Here is a 24,277-nt window from a genome sequence, read left to right as displayed (position 1 = left end):
CATTCTCAATGTTGCTTATCATTACCTGGGGCGCCTGCCTGGCTCAGTCAGAAGAGCATATGACTCTTGATCTTGGGGTCCTGGGCTTGAGCCCCCCCTTGTTGGGTGCAGAGATTATTAAATATATAAATATATAAACATAAAAGGTAGCTGTTTAAATATATAAATAACAAATAAATAAATAAAATATCATTCCCAGAGTCACATCCTAAAACAACTAAATTCCAGCTTGGGGAGGTGAGGTGTAGGCACCCATGTGATTTTTTAAAAAGTTACCCAGGTAATTCTGATGTGTAGCCAGGGTTGGGAGCCATGAGAATAGTTGGTCTTATGGTATGGATTCCATACCAGAGGCTTTGGTATCACCTGGGAACTTGTTAGAAATGAAATTCTTAGGCCCAACCTCAGACAGACTGAGTCAGATACATTGGGGGCAGGATTCAGCAATCTGATTGGCACTTTAACAAGCCCTCTAGGGGATGCTGATGTAAGCTAAGCTTCTAGAATGCTGCAATGGAATAAGGTACTAAAGATCCCAGTTAAAACTCAACGATATCTAGAAATGGCAACATGTTAAAGTACTGGACTGACAGTAGCGCTTTAGATGGAATTAGCTTACCATTTTAATATAGCACTTATTTAACCTGTTCCTGAAAGAATGTGACAGAGGATACGTAAGCTGAGATGAAAAAAGAAAGTAGAATGGGGGAATCTAACCAGTACTGTCCGATACAAATACAATATGAGCCACAGATGCAGACCACTATGTAAAGTTATCCAGCTTCCACATTAAAAAAGAAAAGGAAATAGGTAAAATTACATTAGATAATATATTTATTTACCTCAACATCTCCAAAATGTTGTCATGTCAATGTTAATCAGTATAAAGTTACTGATGTTTTATATTCGGTTTTCATACTAAGTCTTCAAAACCTGGTATGTTTTTTACACTTAAAGCACATCTCAATTTGGACTAAATACATTTCAAGTGCTCAGTAACCTGCATGTGGTCAGTTATTATCATATTAGATAGGAACCTCTAGATCAGTGCTTCTCAAACATTAATATGCAGGTGAATTACCTAGAAATCTGATTTAGATCTAGGATGGGGCTGGAGATACTATTCTCTTTTAAATTCCCAGGCCTCCAACTGCATAATTGGCTGGGCCAGATGAAAATTGCAAATGCTTAATACCTTGCTATTATCAAGAAAAACAAGAAATAACAAGCATGTAAAGGAAAAGGAGCCCATTATGCACTGTTGGTAGGAATGTAAATTAGTACAGCCCCTATGGAAAAGTTCCTCCAAAAATTAAATGTAAAAATGAAGTTCCTCCAAAAATTAAATGTAAAAATACCATACAATCTAGCAATTCCATTTCTAGGTATTTATCCAAAGAAACTGAAAACTCTAACTCAAAAAAATATGCACCCCTATGTTCAACACAGCATTATTTATAATAGCCAAGATATGGAAGCAGCCTAAGCATCAGATGATAAATGAATGGTTAAAGTTGTAGTAAACCCAGTGGAGTATATAGGCAATGGAGTATTACTTGACCATAAAAAGAAATAAATCTTGTCATTTGCAACAATATGGATGGACCTGCTATGTTATGCTATGAAATAAGTCATACAGAGAAAGGCAAATACCATATGATTTCATTTATATGAAATCTAAAGAACAAAGGAAAACACCAAAACAAAACAGTAACAGACTGAGAGATACAGAAAACAAACTGGTCCCCAGAGGAGAGGGGTGTGAATGTCTGGACATAACAAGTAAATAGGATAAAGATGTTCAATCTTCCAGTCATAAAATAAGACACAGGGATGCAATGTACAGAATAGAGAATACAGTCAATAATAGTATAATAACTTTGTATGTTTGACTGATGGTAATTAGACTTATCATGATGACCATTTCATTGTATATAAATATCAAATCACTTGTACATTTGAAACTAATACAATATTGTACGTCAATTAGTCTTCAACGTAAAAAAAGGAAAAAAGAAAATGCAGGTCTTCTTGTTTAAAAAGCGAAAAAAAATGCCTTAGAGAATACTAATATGTAGAATTTTCTCCTTTCTTCTGTGGTCCCCCTTAAACCTGCCATAGTATTTTTTATTTGCAATTTAAGTCCCATTCCCTGGGGCATAGATGGGATGGGGTGGCAGGAGAGACACTCAGGGATTGAGTGCAGACGCCCACAGGAGAGTAGGTGATGCTGCTCTCAAATCTGTCATGCGCAAATGTGCCACTTCATCCAGTACACTTCTCATTATTGCTGTTGTTCTTTTTGTTTGAAAACCTGGAACTCTATTTACAGAAGGTGTGAAACTATGAAAATAACTCTGATCTTCCCTTCAGACAAAATACAGGTTTTGAGTTAGGTTGACTATAGAAATAGGAAAACAAGATAATCCTAAAGCTTCCAACATTTTATACCACAAGAGTAGGATTTTTTTTTTCCTGCTTCCATAAAAGAGATAAATTGCCTCTTTCAAACCTCAGTCCCTTTATTTCCAAGAGAAGAAGGCAGGACTGTGAGAACCCTGGCAGTTTGGCTCAGAGACAAATGAGCTGCTCTCTTAAATAGTGGGAGTTGTCAAGAGAATCACAACAGGGAACTCTGACTTTTTCTTCCTCACCTCCTTCTCCTGACATGATGATCCAAAAACACAGAGGACCTGACCGTATGTCAGAAATGGTATAGGAAAATGACCTGTGGGAATGATCAGAAACTACTATTATAGCTTTATTTATTTATTTTATTTATTTTTTCTAGCTTTTTTTTATTAACTGGTTGACAATCTTCTTTAAATCACAAAGCTTCTGAGATGACCTAAAAGTAATATATGCCAAATAAGAATAAAATTAAACACCAAGAAATGTATAAATTGTATTATATTGTTAGAATCAGAGGGAAAAAACAGGACTCAAATTCATAAGCCAAAAGGTCCAACAGAGTAACAATAATTGGTTCTGAAGTGTTTCTGAGCTTCTTGCCCTCAAAGTAAAAATGGAAATATTGTCAGTTACATGTTTTCATTGTCCATAAGGAGAAAAATACCAGTTTCCTAGAAAGAGCAAAACATATTCAGTACTTAAGTCTAAAGGAAATTACTCACCTGGATGTGAGGAATTATGACAGACACTCTCCTCCCTAATATTCGGTTTGGGGGAAGATGCCAAGACAATCTGCTTTGGCTGCTCCTCATGGCTTCTTTCAGTAAAAGGCAAAAGGACAACTGAAAATATAAAACAGAAATAATACATCTATATTCTCTGCCAATTCACATCTCTGATTCAATTCCCTATTTGGTGATTACTCTATAGAACTACAGTATATAGTATGTGTTTTCCCACAACAGGGCTTGATAATCGGTAGGGACAGTGAACAGGCAGACACAGACACCAGATTGTGTAGGTCGTGCTAGTAAGCATCGTACAATCTCTCTCTCTCTTTTTTTTTTAAAGATTTTGTTCATTTATTCATGAAAGACACACACAGAGAGAGGCAGAGACCCAGGCAGAGGGAGAAGCAGGCTCCCTGCAGGGAGCCCAATGTGGGACTCAATCCCAGGTCTTCAGGATCAGGCCCTCGGCCGAAGGCGGAGCTAAACCGCTGGGCCACCCAGGGATCCCTGTACAATCTCTTTGAGGAGACAAGGTCTACTGTTGATTGGTTATCTGACACTATGTCAAGCTGCAACAAAAACAGAATAAATAGACATGGTCCATAATTAAGGGAACAGGATCCCATGCGAAGATCAAATCCTTAACACGTTATTACTCTTCATGAGGTTGGCAACCATCTTCACCTTCCATCTTTTGGAAAGAAAATATTCCTTTTTTTATACATAGAGTAGAAGTTGGGTAATGCAAAGGATGCTAGACATTGCCAAACCTGCACCAGTGACTACAGTTGGACTGGTGGTCTCCTGGAACCAGGTATAGACCCTCTGGATTCATGTAAATGATTCAGCCTATAAATAAAATGCCAGCCTGGCCAGCATGAAGATGCTGATGCTAAAGAAATTATTAAGCAGAACCCAAGACATGACCAAAGAGCTCATTTTAACAAATGTAGCTATAACTTAAGCTCTCATTTCAGCACTAAATCAATGCCTCTTACAGACATAGTGTCATTAAGAACTGTAGAGAAATATCAGTAAAGATCTACCACTAAAATGAATTACAAATTCCTTTATTGCATTGTTAGTTTGTAGACCTTTGAAATTAAGTTATATCGATGAGTGTGTGAAATAACACAGGAGTAGTGAACAGTAAAAAGATGGCGGGGGTGGGCTCAGATACCAGGAGAAAGGGAAAGTGAAGTTTTTGCAGCCTGAAAAGAAAAACTGACACTGGAAATATAAACACAATGAACTTAAAGTTCTAAAATCCTATGAGAATATGATCATAAAGGAAGTAATAGATTTTAGTCTTCAAATCAACTTTCTCATGTCTGTTTTGGGTATGAAAAATTCTGCATGACCACTTCAGTTTGTAAAGTTTATGTATAAACTCTGGAATTTAAACAAAATACCATCACTTTCATGTACTAAGAGTTTATCATTTTGCCATAAAATTGGAACTCTAATTTCCTGAGAACTTATGGAAGACATTTTTAAATCCCACAGAAAGGTTAAAACATGTGTTTATAGCCACTCTTCTTTTAATTAGATTTTTTAAATCATTTTTTATTTGGGCTATTCCAGTAGTTATTATTTTAATTAAATTTTTTTACTGCTAGTGCTCATTTTAATGCACTGAATGTAATTCCTAATGAAAGGAAGGCAGTTTAATATCATCGGAAACTCGGTGGAGCCTTTGTAAAGCTAATTCTTCTCCAAGGATGGATCTTAAAAATGCCTCGACCTCATACACTTGGATCCAAAGTTAGGTCAGTTTCACTTGGATGCTCAGTGACCCTCAAAGAGGATTACCACCAGCTTTATGGGGCAAAGCAATATTGCCTGAGTCTAATAAATTCTTCCTGTCCACCCAAATCTTCAGCAGTTTAGAGGAGTTCACCCTCACTCTCCTCTTTCCAACTTCATAGCAGAAAGAATAACCTCCAGATGCAGGTTTCCACAGAGCCCAGCCTGTTCCATCCAGGGCCTGGCATTGCTATGAAGTCAGCCCCGTTTCTCTGCTCTCCAGGGAAATATGTGAGTACATGACACTCTCCCTCTATTGTACCTATTACAGTTTGTAATCATACACTGGTGTGATATTTAACAATTTCTGTTTCTTCCAACCTGACCTATGTGCCCAAAGGGGGAGCAGAGTGTTTCCTTTGCACACTGTTGTGCCCTGTGCTGGCCACGCACTTACCAAGCACACAATGAATGTTTGTTGACTGAAAAAATGAAAATTTAAGCTGGGAACATTACAGCAAGCATCATGATGTCTATCTCACCCCCAATCCAAATGGTGAAAACTAAGAGGAGTTGATCCTGATTCTCACTTATAGGTTGCTTATATTTTTAAAAATATGTCCTAGATAACAGTTTAGGTAAAAGCATTTAGTTAGAAAAGGATGCTCTGATTTAGTAAGCTCTATGTGGTAAACAGAGAACAGGAGCAAGCCACTGCATAATGCTAGGAAGTGCATTAGCTAAGGAATAAAAACAAAGAAGTAGAACATAGAGGTCTGACCCAGAGTTTCCCAGGGACTTTCCAGGGCAAGAGGCCTCACAACCAAATTCTATCCCATATTGGGAGAATTGCTCTTTCACTCTGGGATTGTGTCCATCCTGGAGAATGCCAGAGACGTAGACTCTCTGATCTTTCCCTCACCTCCTTAATCTTGTCTCTCATTTTCTACCTCCTCACACCCAAAACTTGGGGCGGGGGGGCGAGGGGGGGAGCTAAAGGATAACAGGGGAGACCCCTTTAATGAAGAGATTGTATTTTCCTGTTTCCTTTCTTAATTTCTTGACAGAGGACCTTGACATTTTCCCTGTTTGGATTTTTTTTTTCCCAGTATACATAAAGGAGAATCCACCCTCAGTCTTCAGTCATTTAAGCGATATGTGTTTTGTTTTTGTTTTTTAATGATTAGGTTGTCAAAGCTTTAGAATATTTTACTCCATACAGAAGAACAAAAATTCCAGCCGGGGAGTCGGCCAGTAAATTTCACTTAATCTTTCCTAAAGGAAAAAGGCAGTTTGCAGGAGGAACTGCACAAGAAGATCACTCCTTGCTGAAGGGCAGCCAAGTCCTCGGGGGCCTCTGAACACCCTGGGTCCCCGCGTCCTCACCCACATACCCATGAGCCAAGGCGCACTTGGCACGTGGCAGGTCAAACGTGGGGTCCCCGAGGAGGATTAGGAGGAGGCTGCTGTGGATTCTGAGGAAAGGGAGGGCGGGGAAGGAGGAGGGAACACTCAGGTGAAACTACAAAGTGCTGCTCTTACAGGGAAGCTTACAGCGTTTTCAGGTGAAGCTGAGCTATCACCGCGCTGGCGTGCCAGGGAGTGGGGCCACTCTCCCTTCCAGCTGCTGACCCACGCTTCAAAACCCAGCGCTTTGCTGCTAATTCAAACTGTCCATTTCTCCGATGGGTCTGAATACTCTATTCCCCGTCTTAAATGAAGCCCCGGTGGTCTTCGGCCGGCCTCGGGGCGCCTGGGCAGGGGCTCCTGGGCCCACCACAGCACATCCTGCCTCCTGAGCCCTGCACTTTTCATAGGAACAATTCCAGATTCCCAGATCACCTTTCCCTCCCCGTTCTCCCCCACCCACTCTCTCTGGCCCCAGATCTGAGATACCCAGTGAGCTGATTGACAGATGTGACAAGCTGGGAAGACACAAAGGAGCCGTCACTGGGAGTTGATATTGGAAACCAGATTCAGTGCCTTTAGCCCAGAGAAACCACCCTCTAAAGGTGACAGTTTCAAGGGGTATCGGGTAGGAAGGCGCCCTGAGTCAGAGAAGGTGAGAGGATATTAAGGGCTAACTGACCATGGTGACTATAGGGTTGAGGGGTGGGGGTGGGGGTGGCCATGATCCTTGGAACACACAAATACACCCAGAAGGAGATCAGTCTGGTTGGTAGCACAGATGACATTGGTGGAACAAACACATACACACAAATAGAAATAAGCATTTGGTAAATATGACCAAAGCAAGCAAATGAGAGCTGTTTGGGCTGGTCGTGTTCCCTACACTTTATGTCAAGGGTTGAAAAGGTGCAGTCACCCCGCCTGAATACACCTTTGTTCATACTCCAACAGCAGAGAGCTCACTACTCAACCCATCAACCACAGCTCCCTTGAGTGAAATCCTGGTCACTCAAATTCCTCCTCCACATGTGCTTTTTCTTAAGACCTGGATCTTAATGCAGGTGGTTTGAACTCTGTTTATTAACTTAAGCTACAGAGAAACTCCTTAATTTTCCATCCTCTAGGGGCATACTGACTAATTTTCCTTTTCCCTTTTTCCCTTCCTCAGTGAATTTTCCCAGTAATCCTTGGGGCAAGGCAGGGATTACTTTAATAGCCTGAGAATTACTTGAATTTTCTTCTCTCAGTAATCTTTAGCCATGAAGTTAATCATTACTCTTAAAGGAGGTCACTATAACTTAGAATTGGCAATAGAACTGAACGTTTTCTCAAAAGAACCTAAAGCCTTCAAACCCGGCCAAGTTTTGCAGCCATCCAAAAACCTTTCCCTTAAGTCAGCAGTGGGAGGCAGGGGACAGGAACGGGCAGGCCCAGCTGAGATCACAGTTAGCTAGTTATAGGCCAAGCAATATGGAGCAAAACCAGCACCATGGTTATTCCAAGACAGGCCTCATTTGGTCTTAAAGCCAAATGGTGGCCCAGCTGGGACTTCTTATTCCATCTTTGTCACAACACCTCTATGTTTCTCTTCCTCTTCTTTGGCCTTTTTATACAGAAGAACATATCAGTGATGAACTATCACATATCACCTTATTTTCTATGTATTTTAGTTTGCCAAACACATATGCTGGGGTCAGATGTCCTTGTGTCTGACCTCTTCCCCTGTCTCTGGTTCAGTATTCTCCCCAGGTCCCCAAAATCTAACCCAGCCTCTCCCTCTGGTGCCCCCCACCTCCATTTCCTCTTCTCCCCACCACTGAGACTCGCTTATGTCGCATTGTGCCACCTAACCACCACCGATCCAGGGTCTCACCACCTAACCACTCATTCCTAAGAGGATCAGTTTTTAATAAAGCTTCGGGGAGTCTCCAAAACAAGACGGTTTGATGCAAACAGGAAGCAGTTTTATGCATAAATGGCCTATGGAAACAAAGAAATCAAAAAGTTCTAGCTTTAGGCATCAGTGTGGGCAGAAGAGAAATCCATCCCTGTGAGCAAATGGCCACTGGAGTATGAATCCCCCACCTATAGTTGGGCTGTGCTCCAGAAAGAGCAAGGATAGACAGAGGGTCACCACCATAGCCACATGTGCACTAGGTGTTTTACGGGTATTAATTCTATGTCATTCCACAAATATCAAGAGCTGACCACGTGCTTGGCACTATGATGTGCACCATATAAGCAAGATAGATCTGTTTTCTGTCCTCATAGAGCTTGCTGTTTAATGGGTAAGAGATGCAATGTGATATGGCAGAGAAAACAGTGGTATTGGGGTCCTACAGGAGGATTCCTACCCAGACACAGGAAGATTCTGGAAGTGGTGACATCTCAGTTGGGGACTGAAGGCTGGGCAGGAATTATTCAAACAAAACTGAGGATTCGGAGGGAAGAGTTTAATCTTGACCAGAACCCCGTGAAGGATGTATGACTGGCTCTACCTTCCTAGGAAGATAATCAAGCCTCTTAGAAGCTAAAGACTCCTGGTATCAAATCCAGTCAGCGGTGGGTATGGTCTTGGTCCTCAGGGCAATTGAAGCCCAACGCTGGGCTGGTTCCTTGCGCCATGCCAGGCCTCTAGCTGCACCTCCCCTCTCTACCTGTTCCCAGTCCTCAGAGAAACACCTGAGAGGATGGAAATGTCTGGTCAGAAATGAGGGCCGGGGGGATCCCTGGGTGGCTCAGAGGTTTAGCGCCTGCCTTTGGCCCAGGGCATGGTCCTGGAGTCCCACGTCAGGCTCCCTGCATGGAGCCTGCTTCTCCCTCTGCCTGTGTCTCTGCCTCTCTCTCTCTCTCTCTCTCTCTCTCTTTCTCTCATGAATAAATAAAGTCTTAAAAAATAAAGAAAAGAAAAAGAAGAAAGAAAGAGAAAGAAAGAAAGAAAGAAAGAAAGAAAGAAAGAAAGAAAGAAAGAAAGAAAAAGGAAGGAAGGAAGGAAGGAAGAAAGAAAGAAAGAAAGAAAGAAAGAAAGAAAGAAAGAAAGAAAGAAAGAAAGAAAGAAAGGAAAAGAAATGAGGGCCAGACAATGCTGACCTGTGGGGATTTTATCACAGAGCAGTAAGGCCACAACAGGGTTGTGTGTCCTTCAGATCACCTCAGAGTTCCTCTCCAAGGACAAGTTCTCGTGCCCAAGCTACACATATTACATCAACTTATTCCTGAAAAAGTGCCTGCAAATGATTTTTAAAAGCAAAAGAGAAGCTTTATATAGAACAGACCTGTCACAAGTACCTTTAGAGCAGATTCTTGTGAGCACTGTAAGATCTCCTTACTCTTAAAATGAGGTACACCTGGAATACTGGGAAGTGGCTTTCCCTATCATAGCGAATCTCAGGAGATAAGAGATGGTCAGAGGCAGTCAGGGAAGAAATGACCTTGATAAAACAGTTGACTTTCATTCTAGCCCCATTCATAGGCTGGAATGACTCCGAGAAGAAAATTAAGTGACTGACGTAAATGGCCATCCCTAAGTATATTTACTTAAATCCTGAATGGCAAAAGGCAAACATTGTAGATATTAATGAAGAAATAAAACAAACATTTGACTTTTTTTTTCTTTACTCAATGATAATAACCTTGTTTGAAAGCCCGCTTGCCAGATTTGAGGCCAACTTCTCACAGATCACACAATGGCTTTCCAGGAGATGAAAATTTCCTTTTTACGTAAAGACGATGCAGATAATACGTTCAAGACGCACAGATGTGGGGGAGACCTCTCTACAGGAAGCCTATTGGCTGTGCAGGTAACAAAAAATAACACATAGAGTGCTTTACTTTTCACTCAGTGGCAAGGCAGGCAAGGCGATTCAGCCTTCAGAAGGTTCCAGCGGTGCTCTCAAGGGGATTTAGGTAATATGTGTCATGGGTGCAAGACTCACACACCTGCTGACTGGCATGGCTATTTCCAAAGCCACCGAAAAGCTTCATTTCATTGAGGCTACTTTCCTCCCTCAGGTCTCTTCCCTTCTTTGCATCACCAAGTTCAGTAAGCCCTCTATTGAAGGAATCCCTCTGGCTATGGCCCTGAGGGCCATTAGCAGGCTGCTGATGTGAGCCTGGCTGCAGACAGCCCAGTTGCCTGCTCGCTCTCCTTTCCAGAAAGCATGAAAGGCATTCGCCTTAACCTAATGCTCCTCACACACATTTCTAGTCCTACAGAAATGAGGATTATCCCCAGCCTCTCCAACGAGTTTCAACCCCCTTAAGTAGGAAAAAAAGAAAGAAAAAAAAAAGATGTCTAGACATGTCTCTCTCAGTGTCATTGGAATAAAGACATTGTTTAGTTCTGCCATTACACTCCATGCTGGATTTCCCATATGTCTCTGTTGAAATCCGATCTGAATTAGTCCTCCATTAGTCCTCTCTCTTCATTTCTCCCTCCACCCCACCCCCCACCATCACCACTACCACCACCAGGGTGAACATTGAGGTAGGTCAGAAATAAGCCAATGAGCTAAGACCATGCCTGCTCTTTATTCAATCTGAATGTAAATTTTAAAAATAAATAAATTAATAAAAGAAGAGAAAATAGACAGAAAATAAATTAATTAAGTAAGTGAGTAAGTTTGGAGGGCTCACACATATATTATCATATCCTGGGGCTGATATCTGGCCTAAAGGGCTTTGTTCCAAAGCTGGCCTCCACTCCAGGCTCAACACACGTTGGAGCCTTTGACCAAAGAATAATAAGAATGCCCAGTGTCGGGCACCTGGGTGGCTCAGTAGTTGAGTGTCTGCCTTTGGCTCAGGTCATGATCCCGGGGTCCTGGGATCGAGTCCTGCATCAGGCTACCCACAGGGAGTCTGCTTCTCCCTCTGCCTGTGTTTCTGCCTCACGGTCTGTGTCTCTCATGAATAAATAAATAAAATCCTTAAAAAAGAAAAAAAGAATACTTGGTGTCACTTTAGCTCTTACAGTTTAACTTTAACTTGCTTTTCATTTTGAACTAGACAAAGATAGCCTCTGGAGATAAATGCAGATGTGAGCGTAGGAAGGAACTAGCACCCATTTTGCCCCTGTTGCCTCTCCCAGCCTAGGGAAGTGGTCAAAAAGCATGGATTCTGGAGCCAAGTTGCCCATGTTCACACCCCAAAACAGTACTTTCTAGCAATAGGAACTCGACCACTTTACCTGGCCTCTGCACCTCTTGGTCCTCATCTGTAAGATAGGGAAAGAGTGCCAAACTCTTAGGGCTGCCAGGAGGATTATATGATTTAGCATGTGTCAAGCACTTAACACATGGTAATCCGCAGTAAATACTGACTGGTTACACAAGGGGAGACAAGGGCTGACCTCAGCCAGTAAAGGTTGCTGTTCTCCAAATTTAAAAAAAGAAAAAAAGAAAAGTAGAATTTAAACAGTTCATCTTTTTTTTTTTTTTTCATGTTTTCTCTTAATGTTGTATTGGAGGCATATAAAGCATTTTGAGGTTTGTACTCTAGAAAAGCTATGCATGGTTGAGAGCCTTTAGAAAATAAATATAAAGTTGGATATAGCCTCCAACTGTGGATGTGAAAAGACCTGGTTTAGGCATTGTCCAGAGATTTCCTTGTGAAAGATGAATTATCCAGCCAGACCATGAGTCCTTGTGATCTATAAATAAATCTTTCTTCAAATTACATTGTTAGAAGATAGCCATTTACGTTTGTGGCTTTTCATAAAAATTAACTGATGTTGTTGCATCTCTAGAATCTGTCATTCTAAGAAGGAAAGGCTTCATCTATAACTTGCCCCCATATTTATATCCTGTCCCTGTTTAAATATATTAAATGTCAAGTCGCAGGGTAAGGATCAATGCAAATGCAATCTGCAAGTACGAGAAAGTACTATGCCTGTATGACAGTGAGTGCCCAGATTAAATGTTGAACAAAAAATAATAAAAAAATAAAAAATAAATGTTGAACAAATTGCTGAATGAATGAATGAATGAATGAAACAGTTCAACAGTGAAGCAATGAGTTGTTTTAGCAGAAAGTATATTTCACTTGGGAATAATAAGAGACATTTAACCTAAGAGTTATTATTCCCACATATAAAACCAGGAGGTTATGGAAACTTCTCCCTTCCACAACCACAGTACAATTTCACAGACATTCACAGGCATTTGATAGCAGACATCTGAGCAAAAGGCACCCATGGCATCAATCTGCCTTGCAAAGAGTTGCATTTGCAGCATTCCCAGTATCTGCTCACTTCAAATGGTAGGACAACACCTTGTTTAACCAGTAATTACATTTTTATGAAATTAAGAAAATTAAGCCCTGGGTTTTCTAAGCCAGTATCTAAAAGCAAAACTCTAGGATCTGCTCTTTTTTAAAAAAGATTTATTTATTTATTTATTCATGATAGACAGAGAGAGAGAGAGAGAGAGAGATTGAGAGAGAGAGAGGCAGAGACACAGGAGGAGGGAGAAGCAGGCTCCATGCCGGGAGCCCGACGTGGGACTCGATCCCCGGACTCCAGAATCTCATCCTGGGCCAAAGGCAGGCGCCAAACCGCTGAGCCACCCAGGGATCCCCCTAGGATCTGTTCTTAAATGGGATTTCTTTCTTTCTCCCACCTATGCTGTCAACCTTTGGAATGTGGATAAGCTGTAAAGGTCCTCCTAGCTTCTCCATTTCATGTGTCTGACCTTGAGAGGCTCTCTGCTACTGCTATTCTGGCTACTGGCCAGGTCAACAGTTCAGCTCAAGAAAGATTTTATTATTCTGTGATGGGCTCAGGCTCCCTCATGTGCTTTTCTTTGGACCCACTGAGAAGCTTTGACTTTGACCCCTTCCCACCTAAACAAAAATGCCAGGCCTCCTGGTCAACCAAAGAGCCCCACCCTTGACTCCACAGGTCCAAAATCTTCAGTAATCAAGCTTCTCTGTCTTGTTGGTGACATCCCAAACATTCTGCCTGAAATTGCACACATAACATACATAGATCCATGTCATCTCAAATCTTGTCTCACATTGTTACCTTCCTCTGATCTGAAAATTCCAATCTCTGGCATCATCAGTAACTTAGATGATTCCTCTCTAGATTCTGGGTCCCCATAACCTGCTTGACCCTTCTCAGTACATCTAGAGGTGCTAGCAACTTATCTCGCCCCTATAGATTTAGAGAGGAAAAAATGCTTAGTTCAGAGTCTTCTTACAAAGATCTGCTCCTTTCTCTGAGTGTGATTTTCCCTCATTTCTTTTACAAAAACTCTCCCTTTACTCTTGTATGCCAGCAAGAATGAAAGGTCATTATAGGCTGTCTAGAACTGGAGAAGAACCTGATGACATTTTTTAACATCTGTCAACATTGTCCTGCTGCATCCATTATTATGGATCACACATAGGAAGATGGAGAAATAACTTCTGAAAGGCATACTAGAACCACCCAATAAATATGGAAAGGTCTACATTATTTGAGTTTTTCCAGCCAAATTATAAGTATTTCTTGATCAGTAATGAAATAGTATGCTAGTCCATATTCTGGGTAGGCTTCCTGCTTGTTTTGTGTGGTCTTATACAAGAATGCAAATACCACAAGAGGCAGAGAAATCTCCTAAGGGAGGCTTTGGAACAGAAACAGGTGCTAACATCTGCCATTAATGTGCATAGAAGGAAAATGAAATTAAATAGAATTTCTTGAAAGTTCCAATTGGCTACCTCAAGGTATGCCTGAACCAATTTGGAAAGATACTAGATCCAACAATTAGATTGATTCCCTATCCCTAAGACACAATTGCAAATAAACTGTGTACTTTCCTCCTGTTTCGTACTATTTTCTTTCCAACTTTGGGAACTCTTAGTACACAAGTGGCATCGTTGGAAGACCAACAAGAAGATCCTTGAGGAAAGACCGGCCATTCATTAATAATGATGACTCATTAAAAGCCAGACGCTTACTTAAAACATTCCATGCTATGCTATGGAGACCTCTTCTACATGCTACTCAAAGTTTAATACTTAAACCACATTATGGTCCAGTGCCTTCAGCTCTGTCCTGCCCTACAGCATGTACCCAAGTTTCTCATAAATTAATGGGTCATTCATCACACTAGAGCTCACCCACTTCCCTAGAATTCAGGATTTACTGCCAACATTCTCACTCTTCCACAAAATTAATATAGCACTGTTAGGACCTGGTGTACTCTGAAAACATCCAGCAATCATAATTACACATTTAAAACTTTGAATCCAAGAAATATTAATTAAAAAGATAAAAGGTAGAGCAAAAGGGATCACTGTGTATAGTTCTAATTAATCTATCTTAACTCCTTCTCATTTTCAAAAACTTAGAGATAGTGACTCGAAATAAATCAATTATTAGAAGAGTAAGAAAAAAAATGACCTTTTAATAAACACTTGTTTATTCCAGCAGCCTTTCATAAGCTATCCAATTTAATTCTCCCAAAGACCCTGCAAGGTATGCATTACTATCCTTACTTTATAGGCAATGAAATTAAAGCTCAGAGAAATTACCCCAACTTACATATACAATGGATATATAAGCACTAAAATAGATATATAAGCAAGCACTAAAAACTATATATAGAATCAAGATTCAAATCCAGGAATGCCCAACCCAGAACTTTTCCACTAAAAACATATTGTTTTCCTAAAATCAATTGATAGTGCTATTTTTAGAACCATCAATCAATATTTTCCCTTTTACATGAATAATAAAGTTAAATATACATTATTGACAATGCTCATTCTTAAAGGAGAAATTTTCCAAAACCAGTAGTTCCACATCTGGCTAATCACCAAAATTACCTGGAGAGCACTTAAAACATTTCCTAGGCCCTAGTTACTGCAGAACTACTGAGTTAGAATCTCTGAAGATGGACCCAGGAATCCCCCTAAGTAGAATGCTCTCAAGACAATTTTCATAATCAGCCAATTAGGGAGCCATTGACTCTTACAGCAGTAGAAACTAAAAGCAACACTACCACTTGGAGACACAATGCATTATGCTTTCCAAAATATTACAACATCCTTTGTTTCATCTTATCCTCATAAGTCTACTGGGCGGGATGTGGGAGTAGATATTTTTATCCTCCTTAGATACAAGAGAAACCAATAAAAGGAGGGAAACTTGAATTCTCTTCTTCCATCTTCTTAGGTAAAAAATGGATCACCGGGATCCCTGGGTGGCGCAGCGGTTTGGCGCCTGCCTTTGGCCCAGGGCGCGATCCTGGAGATCCGGGATCGAGTCCCACATCAGGCTCCCGGCGCATGGAGCCTGCTTCTCCCTCTGCCTGTGTCTCTGCCTCTCTCTCTTTCTCTCTGTATGACTATCATAAATAAATAAAAAAAAAATTAAAAAATGGATCACCTAGGAAAACCAAACTGGGTTTGGATATACAGCATAAGGAATATAAATTTCACTGGATGTGCCCCCCCCCCCATCTTCTCCTTTCTCTGGGATAATTAGTTGGACAGTATTAGAGGATGAATTTTATCCTCACAAAATTCACATGTGGATTTCCTGACCCCAGTACTTCAGATTGGAATCTTATTTGGAAGTGGGATTGCTGCAGATGATTACATTAAGTTAAGCTGATAATCTAATATAACCAGTGTCCTTATAAAAAAGAAAAATTTGTACATACGTACACATATGGAGATGAAGGCAGAAATTGGGATGACTCTATAAACCAAGGAGATGCTAAGGATTGCCAGCAAACCAACAAAATCAGAAAGAGGATGGAACAGATTCTCCTTCACAACCTCAGAAGGAGCCAACATGCTGACACCTTGATTTAGCCTCCAGAGCTGTGAGATAATAAATTTTATAATTCAAACCACCCAGTTGGTAGTACCTTGTTACAGAACCCCTAGCAATATAACACATGGGATATAACTCCCACTTGCATGAACGGATTTCTAGTTAATATTTCCATTAGATGAAAAAAATAAGTTTACTTACCAAAATATTTCTGAAAGGCAATTGTGATCGTCATAGTGCTTAGAAAATAGAAGTATCTCTGCAATGAATTAACTCAGAGAAATAGCTCACTCATTTTTTTTTTGGTGTTTTGAATAACAGTACTAATAAAAGAGTGAAAAAGTTAAATATCCTTACACATCCTACCCTTAGTATTTTTCTCCCAACTATTTAGTAGAAGAACATCAATTTGTATGTCTCTACTGTAATCAAGGGAGTTGTATAACATAGATAATCACAAGCCAAGGCTTCATTCCACTTACCCCCAATGTTATACCCTGGTACTCCCAGGCTTCTGGGCTGAGGAGACTTCATATTTTTTCCCATCTCCCACTCAGAGGTGTAGAAGTAGTTACTCTTCAATTTTACAGTGAACACCATATGATGGGTCCCAAAGTCTATGTAGATGTTTCAGAAAGAATTTTGCCTCAAGATACAATTTATTTAGTAAAATAAATTGAACTTAACATGTCTTGGTTTAAACAAAAATACTCTGGAGTAAGAGCTTGAAGGGTTTGTCAGGCATTTGCCAACTTCCGTCTCTCTTTCTCTCAGATAGTTCTGTATGTCATTTTTGCAACCACACACCCACTGTTTTGGTTGACAAGTCCTTTGGACTCATTTCTCTTCAAATAATAAGCATTCTTTCCAATGTTTACTAAAATGTTTTATAAAACCAGCATTTTATGCATACGTGACAATTCACATTATAAAACCTGTTTTGGGGATATATCTTATGAGTGATTTTTATGATGCAAGTCGTTTTTGTGATAAGCTATGTGACCAAGTAATGACACCCACAGTGTACAGAGATTATGTCAACATAACTAGTGTTTAGTCGATTATATAACATTTCCAGTACCTGACTGTTTGGCAATATGTTGACCAAATATATATGTGTATCTTCTCTTAGTTTGATATATCATGCTCATGTTGTATTTTAAAGGAACCCACCATGAATTTTTAAATCAAAAACACAGTTCACTCAATTCAATGTGTGCTCTCAAATGATGACGTAACAGGGAGGCTCAAAGGAGTCTCAGAATCTGGCTTGAAGTCCGAAGTCACTCCCATAATATCACTTCAATCCAGAGTACATTAATGGTATTTCATGCTTTATACTTACCTGTGTAATGACAGATCAAGCCTAAATTAGGAGAGCATGTAGAGGAAAAAGCCAAAGAAATAATTTGGAATTATGCCACAGATTTAACACGCAGTCCACTGAACAAAGTAAAACTTTCCCATGGAGGAACATAGTCCATGTGTATACAAGTGCAGTTAAATCAAACAGAATTACATTTTTTTGGTGCTGGCTGATTCACTGCTGCTTATCTACGAAGCCACAGGATGGCAATAGAGAAATTCCTGTTGTGCAACTATTGTCCAAATGGTTTTATGGAAAAAAAGTGGGCCAAATGCTTTGGTTCTAGTCCAATTTGCCTGTGATCTGGTCATATTCAGGCTTTGGAGAAGCTCATGCTTATGCTGACTGTAAGTACATACAGCCATAGTCTTTCATGATCTGATTCTATCTTTTCAGCCTCCACTCCCACTCCATCAGGAACCCCTCCCTTCCTCCCCTCTATGGCCTTTAAAAAAATAAATAAATAATTGGGGATCTACCAGGAACCAGGAACTGTTCTATGTCCTGGAATTACAAGAAAGCTAAACAGAAAAATATCACTTCTCCATAAAGTTTCTATTGTAATGAAGGAACCCTGAACCTAGACAAGTAAATGTATAAGGTGTACAGTAGAGATGGCCTTTGTCCAACAACATTTCCAGAGTGGAGTTGTCACTGGCATGAAGAGGCCCTGCCACTACATTTCACAGTCTCCCTTGCATCCAACTGTGTCCACATTACTAACTTTTTCCAATGTCATGTGAACAGAAGTGATGTGTTTCATTTCCAGGACAGGGTTTTTAAGAACCTGCTGTGCCTTCTCCATTTATTATTCTTCCCCTGGTTTCTGCTGCACGCAGAAGACTAAGGTTCTTAAGACAGAGCCTCCAGATGAGAGGATCTGGGCACCTGAATCCCAGGTGAAGGTAAGCCACCCACTAGCTAGAACATTAGCAGTGAACTATGAAGGGAGCATATGGGATGGACTTGGAATATGTTAAATTACAGAAATGTTGGTACTAATATTTATAGGGTCTATCATGAATCTAACTAATATAGTATATCAGATGCCATAATGCTATTGAGAAAAATAATGCACAGATGGAAATGAGAAATGCAACAGGTAAAAAGTGGCTAATCTAAACAGAGTGATTGAGGAAGATCTTAGTGATAAAGTAGCATGAGTGGAAGTGAGGGAGTCAAATGGGAAGCTCTTGGGAGAAGCTTTGCAGAAAGGAGTAGTGAGAACAAGGGTTCAGAGAGAGTAGTATGCCTGCTAGGTCCAGGGAACATCCACAATGTGAATGTCAGGATGCCTGAAGTAGAGCAAACAATGGGATTTCTGGTAGGAGTAGAGGTCAGATAGGAAACAGGGGGGCCAATCACAAAGGGCTTCTCGGGGCATTATATCATCTTTGGATATTATTCTGAATGAGACAGTATGTTATTGGGAGATTTTGAACAGAAAAGTGACAAGATATTAGTTACATTGTGCAAGGATCACTCTGGATGCTGAGATATTATGTAGAGTCGAAAGGAACAAATGTGGAAGCGGTTAAGAGGTTGTTGCAAAAATCAAAGTCAGAGACACTGATGGCTTAGACTAGGAGCCTCCACTTATGGCAGTGGAGGTGACAAGAAATGATCAGATGTTTGGGGATGTGGGGTCAAGAGTTACTTTTTTCTTAAGATGAGAGGTATTATAATTTATTTCATGTTAATGGAGATGATTCAGTAGAGAGGGGGAAATTAATGATAGAGTAAAGGAACAGAAGAATTGATAGAGCCATGTCCCTGAAGAGGAGGAAGGACATGGGCATAGATAAGGGAGCTAGCTTCTCACAGGAGTAGGGTTGGCAGTTAGTTCATCCATAACAGTGGGAAGGAAACAAGCCTACAGGCCCAGACTCTGGTTCATGAGTAGCTGTGATATGGAAGCATGTGAAAGTCTCCTCTGATTGCTTCTATTTTCTCAATGAACATAAGGCTAGGTCATTCACTGAGAATAAGTATGAAAGTGTGGCTATTTTGAGGAGAAAGGAAAAGGTGAACAATGGTCATTTGGGACCCTCCCAGCTAGTGGGGTGAACCAGTTAAGAAAATGTGCCAAGGCCACATTCCTACACTGAGCACTGCCTTGAGTTCAGTGACCCCAGATATTCCAAAGCCCATGGACATGAGTTTTTCTCCAGCAAAGGGCAGCTGCTCAAGCAGAGGGTGCAATAGGCAGAGCTGGAGCTAACCGAGGTTGAGGGCCACTGAGTCTTCAAGAAAGAGTTAGAGAAGGGCAGAAGAGTTGAGGCTTTATACCAGGAAATGATGCTAATAATGGCTCATGGAATTTAGTTCAGACAACTCAGGACGTAGGGGAGTGAGACCCAGTGAACATCTATAGAGGTTGATGGATTTCTGGCCCTAGTGTGATCAAAGAATTATTGAAGTACAGATATACAAGACAGGAATCTGGAAGCATCTGAACTGGGCTGAAGGCAAGGTGGCAGCCATATCAGACTGCTTATCACTCCCATTCCCATTCCCTGAAGTTCAGAGCATTTCAAACTACCTTTAAATTTGCTCTTTCTCTGCCTTCTTGTTGGAATAATTCTGAATCTCCTCTTTGGTTCTTGCTCATTCTTTAGGATGCAGATCATATGATACCTCCTCGTGCAGTCCCTCTGATCCTCCTAGTCAGAATTAAGTGCCTTAGCCACTAGGCTCACATAATGGATTTTACTCACCTTTCATATGAAGCTCATCATGCTGCATCATCCTTATCTGTTTACAAGTCTGACTCCACACCTTGTGATCTTGAAGAGGACGGGATAATATTCTACTCACCTCCACATTCCCAAGTGATGGCCGAGAGGCTGGCCCTAATAGTTTAATCACCAGGGGCCGCAGGCATGTTTGCCCTTCGCTAGTCCATTTTCCAGACTCCAGTCAGTGATTTCCTTAAAAGCATAAATCAGATCATTTTATTCCCCCTGCTTAGAACCCTTAATAGACTTTCCAATTGCTCTTAAGATAAAGACCAAATTCTTTCCATGGCACGCATGGCCCTGCAGGATTCAGTTTGAGCTTACTTCTCCAGCTTCATTGCTCACCATTTCCCCCCTGCCCTTTACACTCCAGCCACCCTGGCCTCTCAGTACTTCCAAAGTGCCATGTTTCTTCCTAGAATCAGAGACTTCCCATGTTCAACTCCCTCAATCTGGCACCCTTTGTACCTTCCTGATGTGAGTTCAAATATCACCTCCTCAAGGATGTCTTCCCTGACCCTTAGCTAGATGGGGATAGCTGTTAGATACTCTCAAAATACCCTATGCTTTTCTCATAGCACTTGGTGGCATTTGTAATTACACAGTCACATGGATGTGTTATTTAGATTAACATTTGCTCCCTTTCTAGTCTGGAGGGCCCATGAAGACAGTAATCACCTGGCTTGCTCTTCACTGTTCGTGGCACCTACCACCATGCCAGACTCATGAAAGTACTTCATAGATATTTCTTCACTGAATGACTTTATTAAACTACTATATCAATAGTGCTGAAGTTTTTCTTAATATTCTGTAAAATATAGCCATTTTGGTTGTCTAAGCTCTTGTATTTCCTGTACGAACAGAAAACACAATCAAATTCACACACACACAGCCTGTCTTAATGAGTTTTCACACAGATCTTTAAAATACATAACCAGGCATGAGAGTTCATGGTTATTAATTTATAAGCTATACATAATTATTAAAATGAAGATGGAAAAAAAATAAAAAAATAAAATAAAATGAAGATGGTATGTAGGTGGCTAAGCCAAGGGCTATTTCCTCTTGAATGAGTTATCAGGAAATCTGGCTGTACTGAATATTTCAGAATACACTCCAGGATTAGAATCAATGCTCACTGGAGTTTTCCTACATAAAAGATAACAATGTAATGAAAGGTGTGTGTACTTTTGAGCATGTATATTCAATTAAGAGCCATTTCCATAGCCTATTGCATCAAGTGGAAAGACAACTAGACTCTAGTTGTCTACATATCTTAATGGAATTTTTCAGATTATAAGCATTAATGTAATGTGAAAAAAATACATAATGTCTTTAGGAAAAATCCTCATTTGTTCACTTTCTTTCTCTTACTCCCTAGAAATATAAATCATAGGCATATGTAAAAGTGCAAAATAGGCAAAATAATAGGCACATATAACTAGATCTATTTCTCTTAAGTTGATTTTCAATGAATAAAATCAATGAGAATCAGGAATTCCTTAAATCATTTTCTTTTTGTTAAAAAAAAAAATTCTAGGAACTACTTTAGAGAACTATTTTAACTTTATTATAGAAAATTTTAAACAGTAAAGACAGTATAATGAACTCCCTTGACCAACCACCAAGCTTCCATAATTGTCAAAACTCTGCCACTATATTTTCCTCTGAAAAAATGTATGGAAGATTAAATACAGGTAAATTCCAAAAGTTGTTTTAGTTGCCCAAAACATCTCCCCATTCTTCATCTCCACCTCTAGCACCTCTCTGGCCACCAGACATTAACTGCTTTTTGTGAAGCAGGATGGACTTTGCAGCCATCATCACGGTAGATAGAGGAGGATTTTTCAGGGACTTCTTCAAGAGGGTCCCCTAGTTAGAACATCTCCAAAATAACTCCACTCTTTAGCACAAGACTCATATCAGAAGCATCCTGAGATGACTCTGACATGAATATATTCAAGATCAATTTTAGAAATTGATGGGCTACTCGTAGTCTGATGTAGACATGCTCATGACTCATGAACTCTTTTTGCACAATTGCTCCACAAACCCATGCAAAATGCAGTTCAAATGCAGCTGTTAAAATTCACAATTATACTTCCTTTTTCTGATGCTGAGTTTGAACGTGAGTTGGTAATGTTGCTTGTTTGTATGTTTATGGGGTGGTCTCATAATTTGTAAACTTTGTTGTACTTTTTAAAAATTACTCTGAACCCTGGTTATTATACTGATTTTTTTAATAGCTTTTGGCCAAGCACGTGAAAAATTTGACTTGACTAATGGAAGACAGAAATGAATATTTGAATTGCCCAGCTTTAAAGTAACTCAAGGAGGGGCACCTGCATGGCTCAGTCAGTTAAGCGTCTGCCTTCAGCTCAGGATATCATGGGGTGGGGGGGGGGGATCCTGCGATGGAGCCCAGAGTGGGGCTCCCTGCTCCATGGGGGAGCCTTCTTCTCCCTCTCCCTCTGCCGATCCCCCCTGCTTGTGCTGTCTGTCAAATAAATAAATAAAATCTTTAAAAAAATAAAAATAAAGCAGCTCAGGGAGTAACTATACTTTCTGCATTGTTCCAAGGGAGAAGGGAGGTCAGTGGGCCTTATATTGAACTTGGTCTAGTATCCTTGATAAAAATGGTCCTGCTCTGACCTTGAAGTCCACAACAAGGTCTAGGCTGTGCACCTTGCACTCCATCTCCTAAGGACTGAATTGCTGGCAGGCGCCCAGTCTCTCAGCCACTAAGGCTGAGTGTTGTGCCTCAACCCAGCACTCACGCAGCTCCCTGATGCTTCCTTTTGATTAAATACACCTGCAGAGATGCCCTGCACTGACTCCCACTTACACATACCTCCACTTGGGGCTATCATAACCTTCAAGCTCAAGGAGCTCACGGCCTTACCCATTAGAAATTACTGATTTTGGTATTCACTTTCTTGAGTTGCTATTGAAAATGTCTTCTTGTTTAACTCCTTATCACTTACACACAATGGAGACCTTATCACCTCTGGAAGTCTCCCCAGACTTTGCTGATATCCCCCAAGCACCTTCATCTTGGATAACATGAGACTCAGAAGGTCTCAAGCCCTAGAGAGGGTTCTTACAATCTTTGCTCATTTCTTCATCCATCAATGGGAATATCTGCAAGGCACAAGATGCTCACCTTTTTCCACCCGACTCTCTAGTAGCGACGTGACCACTTTGCCTTCTTAGAGCTTCTCGTGGTCTTCTGAGTGAAGCTGAAGCCTTGCTGCTTTGTCTAGAAGGTGACCTTTCACATGGCTGGCTGTTTGCTTGTCCACACATGTCTCACTTATCAGCTGTAAACCTCCAGAAACAACATCTAAGGTGGCAGGTGTTCCCTCCAAGCATGCCCCAGGAATGTCAGCACCTCCTCCTCTACCCTAATCTTGCAATTTCTCCTCTCAGTGTATCAAATCCTTCTTAGTCCTAGTGGACTGGGGCACCTTCTTCATCTCCCTGATACTCTGGAAGTGAACACGTTTTCCAACATACATGTGAGGTCAGAGTGTGATGATTAGAACCGCCAACTCGGTGAACTCTCCATGTTTCAGAGGTGCGCTCAGGCGGCCCTCCTTACAGGCACCCAGGTCCTGGGAAGACAGGGGCACCAACCAAGAATCGGGGCATGGATTCTGAGTAACATTGTTCTTTATCTTTTCTCAAGACTGCAAAGAGGGGATATTGGATGGCTCAGTGGTTGAGTGTCTACCTTTGGCTCAGGGCATGATCCTGGGGTCCTGGGATCGAGTCCCACATCAGGCTCCCTGCAAGGAACCTGTTTCTCCCTCTGCCTGTGTCTCTGCCTCTTTCTCTCTCTGTGTGTGTCTCTCATGAATAAATAAATTAAAATCCTTAAAAAAAAAAAAGATTGCAAAGAACACGATAACCACGATGAACTCTATATCTGGCATGTGAGCCAAAGAGCAGCCACAGAAATTTGTCCTCTTCTGGACTCTGACTCCCTCCCAACCATAGAAGTCATTGTCCCCAACCTCTGGGTCCTTGTTCAGGGAAAGAACCAGGCCAGGAGGCAGGTTGCTGGTTTTCCAGAGCTCTTTGAGTGCTGGTTGAAACAATCTCTGTC

The 24,277-nt window shown here is 40.8% G+C and overlaps 1 long non-coding RNA gene across 1 annotated transcript in view; it reads right to left on the bottom strand.

Moving 5' to 3' along the window:
• The window catches only part of LOC140595852 (uncharacterized), a 39,103-nt gene extending 15,694 nt beyond the window's left edge, over window positions 1–23,409 (bottom strand). Inside the window, exons 1-3 of the long non-coding RNA XR_011997780.1 lie at window positions 23,333–23,409; window positions 20,249–20,361; window positions 3,135–3,254 (exon numbers count right to left, since the gene is read on the bottom strand). This is a non-coding gene — a long non-coding RNA (uncharacterized lncRNA). The remainder of the gene's footprint in view (window positions 1–3,134; window positions 3,255–20,248; window positions 20,362–23,332) is intronic.
• Window positions 23,410–24,277: the final 868 nt, after the last annotated feature.

The sequence above is a fragment of the Vulpes vulpes genome, chromosome 1 (assembly GCF_048418805.1).
Source record: "Vulpes vulpes isolate BD-2025 chromosome 1, VulVul3, whole genome shotgun sequence".
In the NCBI taxonomy this organism is placed as follows: domain Eukaryota; kingdom Metazoa; phylum Chordata; class Mammalia; order Carnivora; family Canidae; genus Vulpes; species Vulpes vulpes.
Note: the sequence above shows the minus strand (reverse complement) of the source record. Positions and strands in the feature narration are given on the sequence as shown.